Genomic DNA, 13,740 nt, shown 5'->3' on the forward strand with positions numbered 1-13,740 from the left:
AGGTAGCAAGTCAACTGTTCTACAGAATGTTCTGTAAATAGATTTTGTACTTCAAACTCCATGAAGAATTTTACAGATTGTGCAACTGAAGGACAAACAGGAAAGTGCACTTACTGTAACAAAACATTGTAAATAGTTGGCTAACATAACAATAGCAGTTGAATAAATAGATGAGCGGATCTTTAGATCTTGCAATTACTGGTATTTACCAAGGATATTACCAAAGTGCTAACTCTCAGAGCAAAGTGTGGCAAATATAAAAATGCACATTGAAAACATCAAAAGTGAACGGATTCTGTGACTGTGTGTGTGTGAGTCACGAAGTCAACCAAACCCAGAAAAACACCACGGTGACTGGAGCCCTCAGTTTCGTCTTTGCCTCATAGAGCTAACTCGAACACTCCACAAAATTTCACGCATTGGATGAGCCGGTTTAATATGTGCCTGTTCTTGCTCACCTCATCGTTGTGGCGGCGAACTGCTAGCCTGTAGCCCTCATCCGGTTGTGTAGCGACGTTCATTCTCCCAAAAGCCGAAAATTTCAGGCAGCTGCCCATGTGAATCTTTGATGACTCATGTTTTTTTATTTTCTCCGACAAATGACGCATGTCCGAAACTCCAGTGACGGTCCAAGCAGTGTCGTCCGTGGAGCCCCTCCAGGGTGGAAAAGTAAGCAGGGGGAGCAGAAAACCACTGAGGCGTCCTCGCAGCCAGCTCGCCAGGATTTGCGCTGGGACCATGTTGAAGTAAAACCTCGAGTATATGATTTCCCCCCTTTGTCGAAATTTGTTTTATGTTTAGATTTGGTCGAGGGGGGTCCAGCTTGTTTTGTTGCCAATTTAGCTCGATTTGATCGCTGACTAAATGGAACTTCTTTTCAGGACCGCATTGAATTGCTTTCCGCATCCATCTCACCTCAGAAACTGAACGGATCGAACACAACTTTGCCGCGCTTCGCAGTGACGTAAGCACGTTAGGGCACGCCCCCTCGGAACCCATAGAGATTGCATTGAAGTGTCAGTCAGGAGAAAAAAAATATATTAACATGGGACTCTATCAGTGAACTCTTGGGCGATTTTCAGCGTGACTGAAATCGCCCCAAAAGGGGCGGTACTCTAGAAGCAAGACCACCCTGATTGGACAATGATACCCAGAGACAGATTAAAACGGCCTAGAGCAGCGCTGGTGAAAGTTTGTTTAAAAAAAAGAAAAAAACATTTTTTTTTCGTTTTGGCAGTGCGTCGCCCAATCGCCCTTATGCACCAGCCGCCCTTGGGCGTGACTGGAGGGATTTGTGTTCATTCAGGTGTAAGAGTATTAGCGCGATGAGGTACTGATGTTGTGTGAGGAGGTCTGGCGTACAGTCAGTGTTCCAGTTCATCCCAAAGGTGTTCGGTAGGGTTGAGTTCAGTCAGGGCTCCGTACAGGACACTCAAGTTCTTCCACTCCATCCTTAACCCTCCTTGCTTTGTGTACAGGAGCATCATGAATGATGCTGGACCGGGTTTGGACCTGGTAGTTCCAGTGAAGGGAAATTATAGTATCTCATCTCATCTCATTATCTCTAGCCACTTTATCCTGTTCTACAGGGTCGCAGGCAAGCTGGATCCTATCCCAGCTGACTACGGGCGAAAGGCGGGGTACACCCTGGACAAGTCGCCAGGTCATCACAGGGCTGACACATAGACACAGACAACCATTCACACTCACATTCACACCTACAGTCAATTTAGAGTCACCAGTTAACCTAACCTGCATGTCTTTGGACTGTGGGGGAAACCGGAGCACCCGGAGGAAACCCACGCGGACACGGGGAGAACATGCAAACTCCGCACAGAAAGGCCCTCGCCGGCCACGGGGCTCGAACCTGGACCTTCTTGCTGTGAGGCGACAGCGCTAACCACTACACCACCATGCAGCCCCAAATTATAGTATAATGCTACAGAATACAAAGACATTACAGACAATTGTGTGCGTCCAACTTTGTGGCTACAGTTTGGGGAATACGGGTATGACGGTCATGTGTCCACATACTTTTGGCAATGTAGTGTATTTCTAAACGTCTTAAAAACACAAGCTGTTGCATGCATATTCATTTACTGTCACTATCATGATGTTGAATGTCCTAATATCCGAATTTGTTTTCTTCTTCCACAGCACAGCAATTTGCCAATGATTTAATTTTTGATTTTTATTTATTTAAAAAGAAACACCCCAAACATGCTGTAGTTTTTACTCTCAGTATAGTTAAATGTAATGCTGTGGAACTTCCATAAAACAAGTTAATTCCTGTTAAACTCTAGCTTGCTCACTAGCCTCTCTTACTCTCTCTTGAAGTTGATAAGACAAATAAAATCCCCCTGTAATGTTAGAGAAACTACAAAGTGTAAACCTTTCTGTCTTGAGGACTTAAAGATACAGCTTTACCTCTGACTGTAACAAAGCACCGACACTGGAGACTCCTTCCCTAAATGTTAAATAAATGTCTCTTAATACTGTATACGCCTGTGATTTGCAGCTGCACCACAAGCAGATCAACTGTTATAGAAAACTGATCAACACCTTCTGACCAATCAGAATCGAGAATTTGGCAGCGCTATGATATGAGGTGGTATATCATTTAAAATGTTTAAAATATTAAACGTATTTATGTCTTTGAGTGTAGATGTTGTATTTTGAAACATTTTAAAAGCACCCATTACAGAATGCAAATGCAACCAAAAACCTGTGAGAAAATACTTTAGAATATACATATACAAATATCCTGAGAGCTGGTGGGTGAACTGGTTATTGTGAATTGCCTCTAGATGTGAATGTGAGCTTGTTCCGTTCAGGGTGTATTCCCGGCTCATATCCATTGTCTCTGGGATATTCCCCGGATCCTCCACCATCCTGACCAGGATAACACACTTACTAAGCATACTGACAATTTTCTATGGTGATAGATTCTTTAGAAACATCATTATTTGATGTTGGCTGTCTTTTGTAGATCTCCAATTATCAACTGGAGCTCATTGGTTGCTTTTAACAATTTGTCCATCATTGGAAAGGGTCCACCAAATATGGTGGGTAAATCACTCTTATTGACACCAAAATGGTAACACATGGTGCTGGTGCTAATATATTACTCCCAACACTGTGGACACTTGCTGACACTCTTCACTTGTTGGATGGAGCACCTTTTAGAAGGTTAGTTATGAACATAGCATCACTGTTGGCTGGACATTATCGGTTAAATTACATTACATTAGTTGTAGAAGATGCTCTTAGACACTCCAGAGTGACATACAACATACCCAGAGCAGCCTGGGGAGCATTTGGGGGTTAAAGGCCTTGCTCAAGGGCACTTCAGCCATTCCTGCTGGTCCAGGGAATCAAACTGGTGACCTTTTGGTCCCAAAGCTGCTTCTCGAACCATTGAACCTTTCTCAACTCAGCAGTCAAGTCAAGTCAAGTTTATTTGTATAGCACTTTTAGCAATAAACATTGTCGCAAAGCAGCTTTACAGAATTTGAACGACTTAAAATATGAGCTAATTTTATCCCTAATCTATCCCCAATGAGCAAGCCTGTGGCGATGGTGGCAAGGAAAAACTCCCTCAGATGACATGAGGAAGAAACCTCGAGAGGAACCAGACTCAAAAGGGAACCCATCCTCATTTGGGCAACAACAGACAACATGACTATAACATTAACAGTCCTAACATAAAGTCAGCTTCGTTGATGCTATAAACCCCCCACCGATGGAAACCCAAGTGCAAAACCGTTCACAACAACCGCAGTCCCAAAGTCAGCAAGTCAACTGCAGTCCCAAAGTCAGCAAGTCAACCGCAGTCCTAAAGTCAGCAAGTCAACCGCAGTCCTAAAGTCAGCAAGTCAACTGCAGTCCCCAGCCACAAAAGCAACACTGCAAGAGTCCCGAGCGTCCTCCAGGCGCGACCCCCAACTGTCCACATGGGGCCGTCCTCCACAGGAGCAATGCAATGAGACTCCAACCAGACACAGGGCACCAGGATGGATCAGGCAGGTCTGAGGAGCAGAAGAGGTCAGCATCTCGATCCCAGGACCGACAGCAGTGACACTGAAGTCTTGAGAAATCTCCAGTAAGACCATGACTTCAACATCACTGCTGTACTGAGAATGACACACCTCCATGTAATATCCAAATTGTGGTCCCTTTGCTTTCCACTGATGGACGAAGTAGTGATTGGCTGACATGTTGTGTAGAGCAACAAATGGCCTACATCTTTATTTTAACCTTTTAGAGGAAGCTGCTTTCTTGCTCAATCACCAGATATGTAAGATATTTTTCTAGAAAGTCCCCTTAACGCTGTAGTTTGGGAAGCACTAAAAACTTATTGTAATTGCAGTGCATGCGTTGGTAATTGGATTGAGTGTGTAGGCGCAGTGGCATGTACTTGAAAGTGAAAATGCAAATGGGGTTTTCCCATCTCTTCAGCCCTCTTAAATCAATGACTACAAAGCCTGGCATATGCATGTCAGACTTGCAGTAACGATGGCTCTGAAGTGGTCTACGGCCTCAAGTATGGGCACCAACCAGTTCAGAGGCTCTATCATCAAACACGTGGGGATGTGCTGTGGTAGGAAATGATCAACAACTAGGTCATGTGATGAAGCAGAGCTACTGGTACTGTTCTGTAAGTTCATTGTTTTCATGTCACAGCACATCTTCTAGTGTTTTATTCTTCTTACACCACAGCGATTTGTCATTTATTGGCATTTGTAATTAAACAGTGCAATGTCATACTGTTTTTATCCGCTATAGTTACATTTAATGTTGTGGAATATCTGTAAAACAAGTTAGCTCCTGTTATCATGTACATTACAGCAGCTAGAAAGAGTCATTCCCTCACTAGCGTCTCTCTTTTCTCTAAAAAAATTTAAGTCTTGTTCTTGAGAAGCCGCAGAGCATAACCTCATGTCCTGAAGATATCAGAAAACTTACAGTTACAGCTTCAACTCTGAGTGTTACAAAACGCTGTTACATTTTTTAAAAATGGATCATCCACCAGACAACCTGAGTTACTGTCGTAAGTTGTTACTATAGAAACGATAACACATTAGAAAGAGAACATGAAAAATAAACATGTTATTTGCAGCTGCCTTACTGTCACAGCTACTGTTATAGAAACTTAATTCACACCTTCCGGCTAATCAGATCCGAGATTTTAACAGCGCTGTGGTACAAAACCCTGCAATCAACACAGTGAGAATGTCTGAATACAAATATCCTGTAAATTTAGAATGTATAAAATATCGTATGGAATCAGTGGAGAGTACTGAACATCTACTGAACATCTACCTTCGCATCGGATTCTGCGAAATGTCCAAAGTAGGCCTTTATTAGCCACAAGAGGCCGTCAAGTAAGTTTCCAAAAACCTCTGGAGTGGAGGGGACGCGGGGCCTATTTTTATTTGTGCCACTTTCCACTTCTGGGCTTTTTATTTGGAGCTTGTAGAGCTCAAGCAGATGTTCCTGCAAAGCAGAGAGCCAGGAGAGCGGCTGCACAGAACTGCACTATATACACGCCTACACACACACACACACACACACACACACACACACACACACACACACACACAAACACACTTAGAGCAATATCTCAACTTAAAAGCTCCAATTAACAAACCAGTGTACCTGCTTGGTTCGTTATGTGCTGTAGAGCCGCAGTCAAATCTCCAGCGTTGAGCTTTTCACTGTGATCCTTTATGTAAATGAACACTGTAGGTACTAATGGAGCACCAGGGGATTTTTCCACATGTGCTGTATAATGTGTCTCGTCAGATCTGTTTAAGGATTATTACTATGAGTCTTCTGTACACTTGCAACACGGCATTGCTTTCCAGAGCTGTGATCACATGATATTTAACAATTATTTAAATAATATTGGCTGCTTTTTTCATGGTCTATCGGATATATTCCATTCAGCTAGCATGATACTGAACGAGTTGAAGACGGGTAGCTGAATGGAATATATCTGATAGACCACAAAAAAAGCCAGACAATATTATTATTATTATTACACATACACATTCCTTTCAGGTGTTCAACGCGTCTTTCTCTTTCAAAATTCTCTCAAAATCTTCCGTATTTAACAAAGCAAACCTGGCGGCCATGTTTGTTTACAAATTGTCCCAGTCGCTCGCTAGCGCGGAAGTTTTACATCTCTGACGTGTGATGTCATGTTGTCTTGACAACCATGCAATATCATAAACCATATTCAACGCTCATTCTCCATTGAGTAGAGTGATGCAATACATGTACAGTAGGATAAGCAAGACGATAACAATATTGCATGCTATCAAACCAAATGAATGAAACCTGCTAGAAGGGAAGAGAACACGTTTTTATTCCATCAAAAAAACGTCCTGTATGGATAATAACTCCTGATATTCACTGAGCCTCATTTCATCTCATTATCTCTAGCCGCTTTATCCTGTTCTACAGGGTCGCAGGCAAGCTGGAGCCTATCCCAGCTGACTACGGGCGAAAGGCGGGGTTCACCCTGGACAAGTCGCCAGGTCATCACAGGGCTGACACATAGACACAGACAACCATTCACACTCACATTCACACCTACGCTCAATTTAGAGTCACCAGTTAACCTAACCTGCATGTCTTTGGACTGTGGGGGAAACCGGAGCACCCGGAGGAAACCCACGCGGACACGGGGAGAACATGCAAACTCCACACAGAAAGGCCCTCGCCGGCCACGGGGCTCGAACCCGGACCTTCTTGCTGTGAGGCGACAGCGCTAACCACTACACCACCGTGCCGCCATAAATACACAGGTGATAATTAAAAAAAATTGTATTCAAAAAAGAACATTTTTTTATTTCAAACTTCAAAAGCAGCATGCAAATGTCATCACTTTGCGGTGCAGACTTGTGTGACTTCTCTACGCTGAGTCACATAAAATACTTTGTTTTGAAATCGATAAAATAAATCACTTTGAGTAGCTTTAGACCAAACGTCGAAGCATCTTTAGTGCTTTTAATTTTAGGAATAGCATTTTCTTTTATCATTTGTAATTCTTCCTCACTTACAGTGACAAAGTGATTGGCCACCATTTTGCTGAGTCACTCGAGGTGATTATGGAGAAATAGTCCGAATCTCTCGACCAATCAGCGTGCACGATTTTCTATAATCATCTCCATATTTATACTAAAACTATGCTGTTGAATTCTTCCTTGTGATTGGTCAGTATGTTTTCCAGCACAGGAATCTTCTCCAGGACAGAGGACTCTGTGCAGTTTGTGGTTTCTTCGTAACATGACAAAAGATTTGAGTGTTTTGTCTTGTTAACTTTTAAATTGTTTACAGCTGCTATAAGAGAAATGAGAACCGGAAGTGACTTGTGTCAGGGACGTTCCACAACATTAGATGGATAAACGGATGGATAGATGGACAGATAGACATGCGGGTGTGTGGTATAGTACATAATCAACATGGGGGGGATGTTGTCCAAGGGGGTCTTATTTCTTTTCCTAAAGGTCACTGAAGCCAAATGCAGTCGTGTAAAACACAAACAGTGGGTGACTCTGAAATCTGTAAGATAAGACGAGAGAAGAAAGTTGCGAAGTCAGGAGTTCATATTGAGTTTATAGGATTATTTCATGCTCTGTGAGTGTGTGTGTGCACGCGTGCACGCACACACACACACACACACACACACACACACACACACCAGAGAGGGAAGGACCTTTTGGTCCAGAGTTAGTCTGCTTTTGGTGAGGAAACACTGAATCACTCTAAATAAAACCTACTCACTTTACACACTGTAAACAGAAATGTCTAACAGAAACCCATTACACGCTGTCTCTCAAAACCAGCATTACTGCATTACAGGGCTGGGCCTCTGACATTTTCCCGGGTGTTAGAGTTTACCACAACCAATTTGACTCAACCTCAAGTCTCTCTGGGTTTTGACACAGATGTTATATGACAGCTGGAATCACAAACACTTCAGAAGAGAACTCTTGATTATCCCCGAACTCGCAGGGTTCGTCTCGTGAACGGAAAATACTCTGAGTCACTGTTGATCTATGCAAATTTTTTTTTTTTAAACTATGAAGTGTCACTGGATATCAATCATTGTAATGTATGCTCTTCTTATTTAAAAATAGCAGCTCACTCATAATTTCTTTTCAAAAGCAGTTCACTCATCTGGGATTTGTTTTCCATTTTGTGACCACATCACATGCTGAATACATTAATCATTATGATCCGATATTTCAGCTCGAACTTTATGGGACGGGATTACTACTTAATGTCGGTGTTGAGTGTGATCATACGGCTAAGACACAGACAGGACCACACACTGACACGTCTTCAGTGACAAATGTGAAAGTACAGAGAGTGTTACATGCTAGAAATGCTGTGCTTTATGGTTTGCCTCGGTCCTAATGTCATTTCAAGTGAAATTAGTAAAAGGTAAAGTCCAGGGATCTTCTGATCACGTTTCTGAAGAAACAATTCAAATGAAACTTGTATCTCAGTCTTAGAGACATGGTTTTTCCATTTGAAGAAGTTAGCAGGAAAGGAACAGAGATTAAAAAAAAGATAAAAAATCATTGATCTGTTTTGGAAAAGAAAAGACAGAACCACACCCTACATATTAGCACAGTGATCACAGGACATCATTACAGCAAACACAACACATTTTATTAAAGAACATTCATCAGTCATGAACTATTTTTCTTGTTGTTACAATAAGCTGAATCATCATTTTCCACCACAGATCCTTCTGTATTACAGTGACATTTTGGTCAGGTTTTATTTTTCAGTTCTTTGTGGCACCAAGAAAATGGCTACACATCCATAACTCTATGTCTCTCAACATTTCAACATCCATAACTCCATGTCTCCATGACTGTGTGTCTCTCTCTGACATTATACTTAGCATAAAGTACACATTTAAAAAAATGGGTGTGTGCTGTCCTTGACCGCCATGCAATGGCGTCTCCTTCCCTCCACTAGCCTGGGGTGGTGCCTTGAGCAAGCACTAGCAAGCCCTCACTCCCCCTGGTCAGGGTTACGACTGAAGACTGGACTCGGCAGACTGCACAAAGGAGACCACCACCTGATGGTTCAACGGGCGGGAAGGTGGACCCAGCAAAGCGCTTGTGGAGCGCGATCAGGGCACAGTGCAACACGCAGAACACTGTTGCCCATCCACTGCATCCTGACCTAGCTCCAGCTGTCTTGATTCTGTCTCGCCTCTGGACCCAGTTAGGTTGCGACGAGAGAGTAAGGCTAACAGCTGGAGAGAGGCAACTCTCAGTCACTCTAATCCAAGTTATGTGCAAGTCATGACTTCAAATACAAGTCCTGTGGTGATGAGCAAGTGGTGAATCAGCAGGTGTGGAAACACTGGAAGCTGTGGTCATGAACCTGCACACAGGTGGCACAGGGCATAGGGTCGCTCTCTGCTGGAAAGAAGTAGCAGTGGAGTTCGGCAGCCCCCTGGGTGTCTGAGCAGCCCTGCTTACGATTCGTTTTGCTCGCCTCCATGAAGGAAGGGAGTAGAAAAGGTGTCCCAAACACAGCCTGCTTCACCTCACCTTGGCCAGCACACCGCGGCTGGCAGCGAGCCCACTCAGTGCTCCAAATACAACAAAAAGATAGTGAAGGTACTCAACCTTGGCATGTGGAACATCAACATGTGGGCGTACCTTCAAAGCCCAGATTGGCCTCATCAGTCACCTCTGGACCCACAACTGCCACCCACCAAATTAAAGTCATGGTCATCTTCGACCCCGAAGGACAGACATCATATATTTAAAATAAAGGTAAAAGAATTTTCAACGTCATGTGCATGTTTCTGATAAATCCTATAATATTTACAGCACATTAAGACAGAAAACCACTTTTTTCCACCCATCCTAGTCTACTGTATATTTTACCTTGATAAAAATCACAGTGATAATAATCATTAAACTACTTACTGAACTAAAAATTGTATTTTAAAAATCTCACATACATTCTAGTTCCTTTACTCCACGCTGTAATCTGAACACATTCAGTGCTATGAAATATGAAATATCTGGAATATTCCATGACAAAGTCACATGTTCAACAGCAAATTGCATCATCCAAATTTCCTAAAGATCATCATCAGAAGAAACAAACAGTTCTTGAATTCTTTTTTCCGCACTTTGTTTTCTTTGTGATACCGTGACGTTGACTGACGAGGTCACTTTGAAAGAATTGTTACCCAAATTACTGATTAAATGTATATCAGTAAGTACATGTCCTTCCTTAATGTCCTGATGTGATTAGCATGGATGCTAGTTAACCACATTTTGTGTACAATTCTAGGAAAAAACAAACAAACAAACAAACAAACAAACAAACAAACAAACAAACAAACAAACCTCACGTGGGTTACTCGTTTAAGAGCAAAATGCAGCAAAAGAACCTTGTAAAAGAAAAAATGGTTTAAAAAAGCTAAAATGGCATGTCGAATGTAGCCCTAATCATGCTAAACAGTCTGAAAAATCCTTTTCCTAATGAATGAATGAATGAAAGAAAACTTTCATTTCATCTCGGTTACCAAAATTAAATATTAAAGAAAAAAGAAAAGCCAGCCTTGCTCATGGACTGGTGCATTGTGACATGTTCACTCGCTGTAACTGTAAATCAGCGACATCGCTCACAGCCCCGGTGAGGTCTTATCAAGTTTCAAGATAATGCTGTTTATTTAAGAGAACGATTTTTTGGGGGGGTGGGCGACATCTGAACAAGCGTTCTGTGACAAGAATAGTGCTGGTTTTACATTCCAGAAGTCACCATGTGACTCAGGGGACACATTGTGTTCTCTTCGGCCGGCATCACTGAATAGCATGCCACTTGTACCGATCACGTGAAGAGAGGTTATTACCACTAACCAAGCAAAAAGGGGAAAAAAAATGCTAACGCACCACTCACAGACGCAGTTAAACAAACTTACGCAAGTCAAAAGGGCCATATCAGGCAGGACACACTGGATTATTGCTTCCTCTGGTCACTTGGCTAGTTTTCCACTAGCTCAGCATGTGAGCACAGAACTTCCTTTATTCGAGAAAGCATCAAAAAGAATGGCGGGGGGGGGGGGGGTTACGAGAGACACAGAGGAAGTGTGAGAGAGGACAGTTCAGTATACAGTACTCTTTTCAGATTACTCATTATTATTAAACATAAGTGCCTGCTGGTACCTTCATCACAAACATGAGGAAATCATACAGATTCCTGCATTTGCATACAAAGAAAGTCAGATGAAAGGATACAAACACACACGAAGCCCCGCCTCCTCCTCCGCCTCCTCCTCCTCCAGTTTCTGTATTTTTTCCCAAAGTCACGCAGTGTTACTATTTTCCATGAATGAGACCATCTTGACATGAACAAATACATAGATAACTTATTAATCTTTCTTTGATTGTTGATTATTTTCCTGTAACTGTAGCTCTGACTGAAAGTCATGCTAGTCCAGCGGTTCGCAAACATTTTGTAGCCAGGGACCGCTTCAACTAAAAAATAAATTCAGTTGACCACCATAGTATAGATTTATTTCATGAAAGTTATTTAATTTTTTTTTCATCATAGAGCTTTCTGTTTCTGAATTTTATCCTGCTAGAACACACTGAGTCTGAGTTGACTTTAGTGCTTGGACCCCTAAATGTAATAACACTGATAATGTGACATTGTGATTTCCAACAGTGTAATAAAATGAGCCAAAATAAATCACAGACCTCCTGGCTGTGCTTTACAGACGCCTTGAGAAACGCACTTTGAGAACCAGTGTTCTCATATCATTATTTAATAAATAAACAAATTACTGTGGTATAAGAGGAATAAAACACATGGGGTTGTGCTGTTATAGGAAATTATTATCCATACAGGACGGCGGCACGGTGGTGTAGTGGTTAGCGCTGTCACCTCACAGCAAGAAGGTCCGGGTTCGAGCCCCGTGGCCGGCGAGGGCCTTTCTGTGCGGAGTTTGCATGTTCTCCCCGTGTCCGCGTGGGTTTCCTCCGGGTGCTCCGGTTTCCCCCACAGTCCAAAGACATGCAGGTTAGGTTAACTGGTGACTCTAAATTGAGCGTAGGTGTGAATGTGAGTGTGAATGGTTGTCTGTGTCTGTGTGTCAGCCCTGTGATGACCTGGCGACTTGTCCAGGGTGAACCCCGCCTTTCGCCCGTAGTCAGCTGGGATAGGCTCCAGCTTGCCTGCGACCCTGTAGAACAGGATAAAGCGGCTACAGATAATGAGATGAGATTATCCATACAGGACACTTTTTCGATGGAATAAAAACGTGTTCTATTCCCTTCTTGTGGGCTTCATTCATTTGGTTTGATAGCATGCAATATTGTTAGCATATCGCTTATCCTACGTGTATTACGTCGCTCTACCCAATGGAGAATGAGCATTGAATATGGTTTACGATATCGCATGGTTGTCAAGAAAACATGACGTCACACACCAGAGATGTAAAACTTCCACACTAGCGAGTGACCGGGACAATTTGTAAACAAACAAACATGGCCGCCAGATTTGCTTCGTTAAATACGGAAGATTTTGAGAGAATTTTGAAAGAGAAAGACGCATCGAACACGCGAAAGGAATGTGTATGTGTAATAATAATAATAATAATAATAATATTGGCTGGCTTTTTTTGTGGTCTATCAGATATATTCCATTCAGCTACTCGTCTTCGACTCGTTCAGTATCATGCTCGCTGAATGGAATATATCTGATAGACCACGAAAAAAAGCAGCCAATATTATTTAAATAATCAGCGACATGGTGGCGTGATGCGAGCTGATGAAAAGCAGAGCTACTCTCACCACCCTGATGTTGGTCTCTAACAGCATGTCCTAAAGTGTTTTATTGCTTTTATACCACAGCGATTTGAAAGTGTGTTGATGAATTATTTAGTGATTACAGTGTAAGTGCTCGAGGGGATTCTAGAGCAGCTCTACCTTTATTTTTATTATTATTTTTTGAAACCCTTTGCTGTAATGTTTTCGATTGAATCGAGAAGATCTTGTTCAGTTGCTAGATTAAAGATTAAAGTGGGCGGGAACAGAGTAAATAGTTGTTCTTAGCATTTCACGACATTTCTGTCATTGTTTTGGGTGCAAGATTTTGACCCCTCCCTCCCTCCCTCCCTCCCTCCCTCAAAAAAACCCATCTATTATTTCAAACATATCATCAGACCACCATAATTACCGTAATCGTCTCTTTGCAGATTTGAAGCGGGTGTGTGTGTGTTTGTGTGTGTGTGGTCATCAATTAAGGAAATGTTAAATGGCCACTGTGCTGATAGAGAGGAAAAAAGGAGTCATAGTGATGTGTACAGTGAAAATGGGTGGTTTTCCTGAATGATGAGGAAGGACAGAGCTCGATACTGAGAAAGCAGTTGGCTGAAAGGAACTGAGAGAATGGGTGGGGGGTGTTGGAGAGAAAGAGAGAGAGGGAGAGAGAGAGAGAGAGAGAGAGAGAGAGAGAGAGATCACTAGCTTGAATTGTGTAAGGGCATGTTTGTGTTTCCATCTCCTCCTGGAATTTATAACCAAAGCTTGCCAAGACCAGCGCAGGAGACGGAGTAGAGCAGACAGCCTCGCTCTCTCACTGTATCGCAGCCCGTAAGTGTGTTTAAAGACGGAGACACAGAGACACAGACGTGCACTTACTCAGCACTCAATATGGCAGGCCAAGTTTCCACTCATGAGCAATAAT

Source organism: Neoarius graeffei, chromosome 21, assembly GCF_027579695.1.
Source record: "Neoarius graeffei isolate fNeoGra1 chromosome 21, fNeoGra1.pri, whole genome shotgun sequence".
NCBI lineage: Eukaryota > Metazoa > Chordata > Actinopteri > Siluriformes > Ariidae > Neoarius > Neoarius graeffei.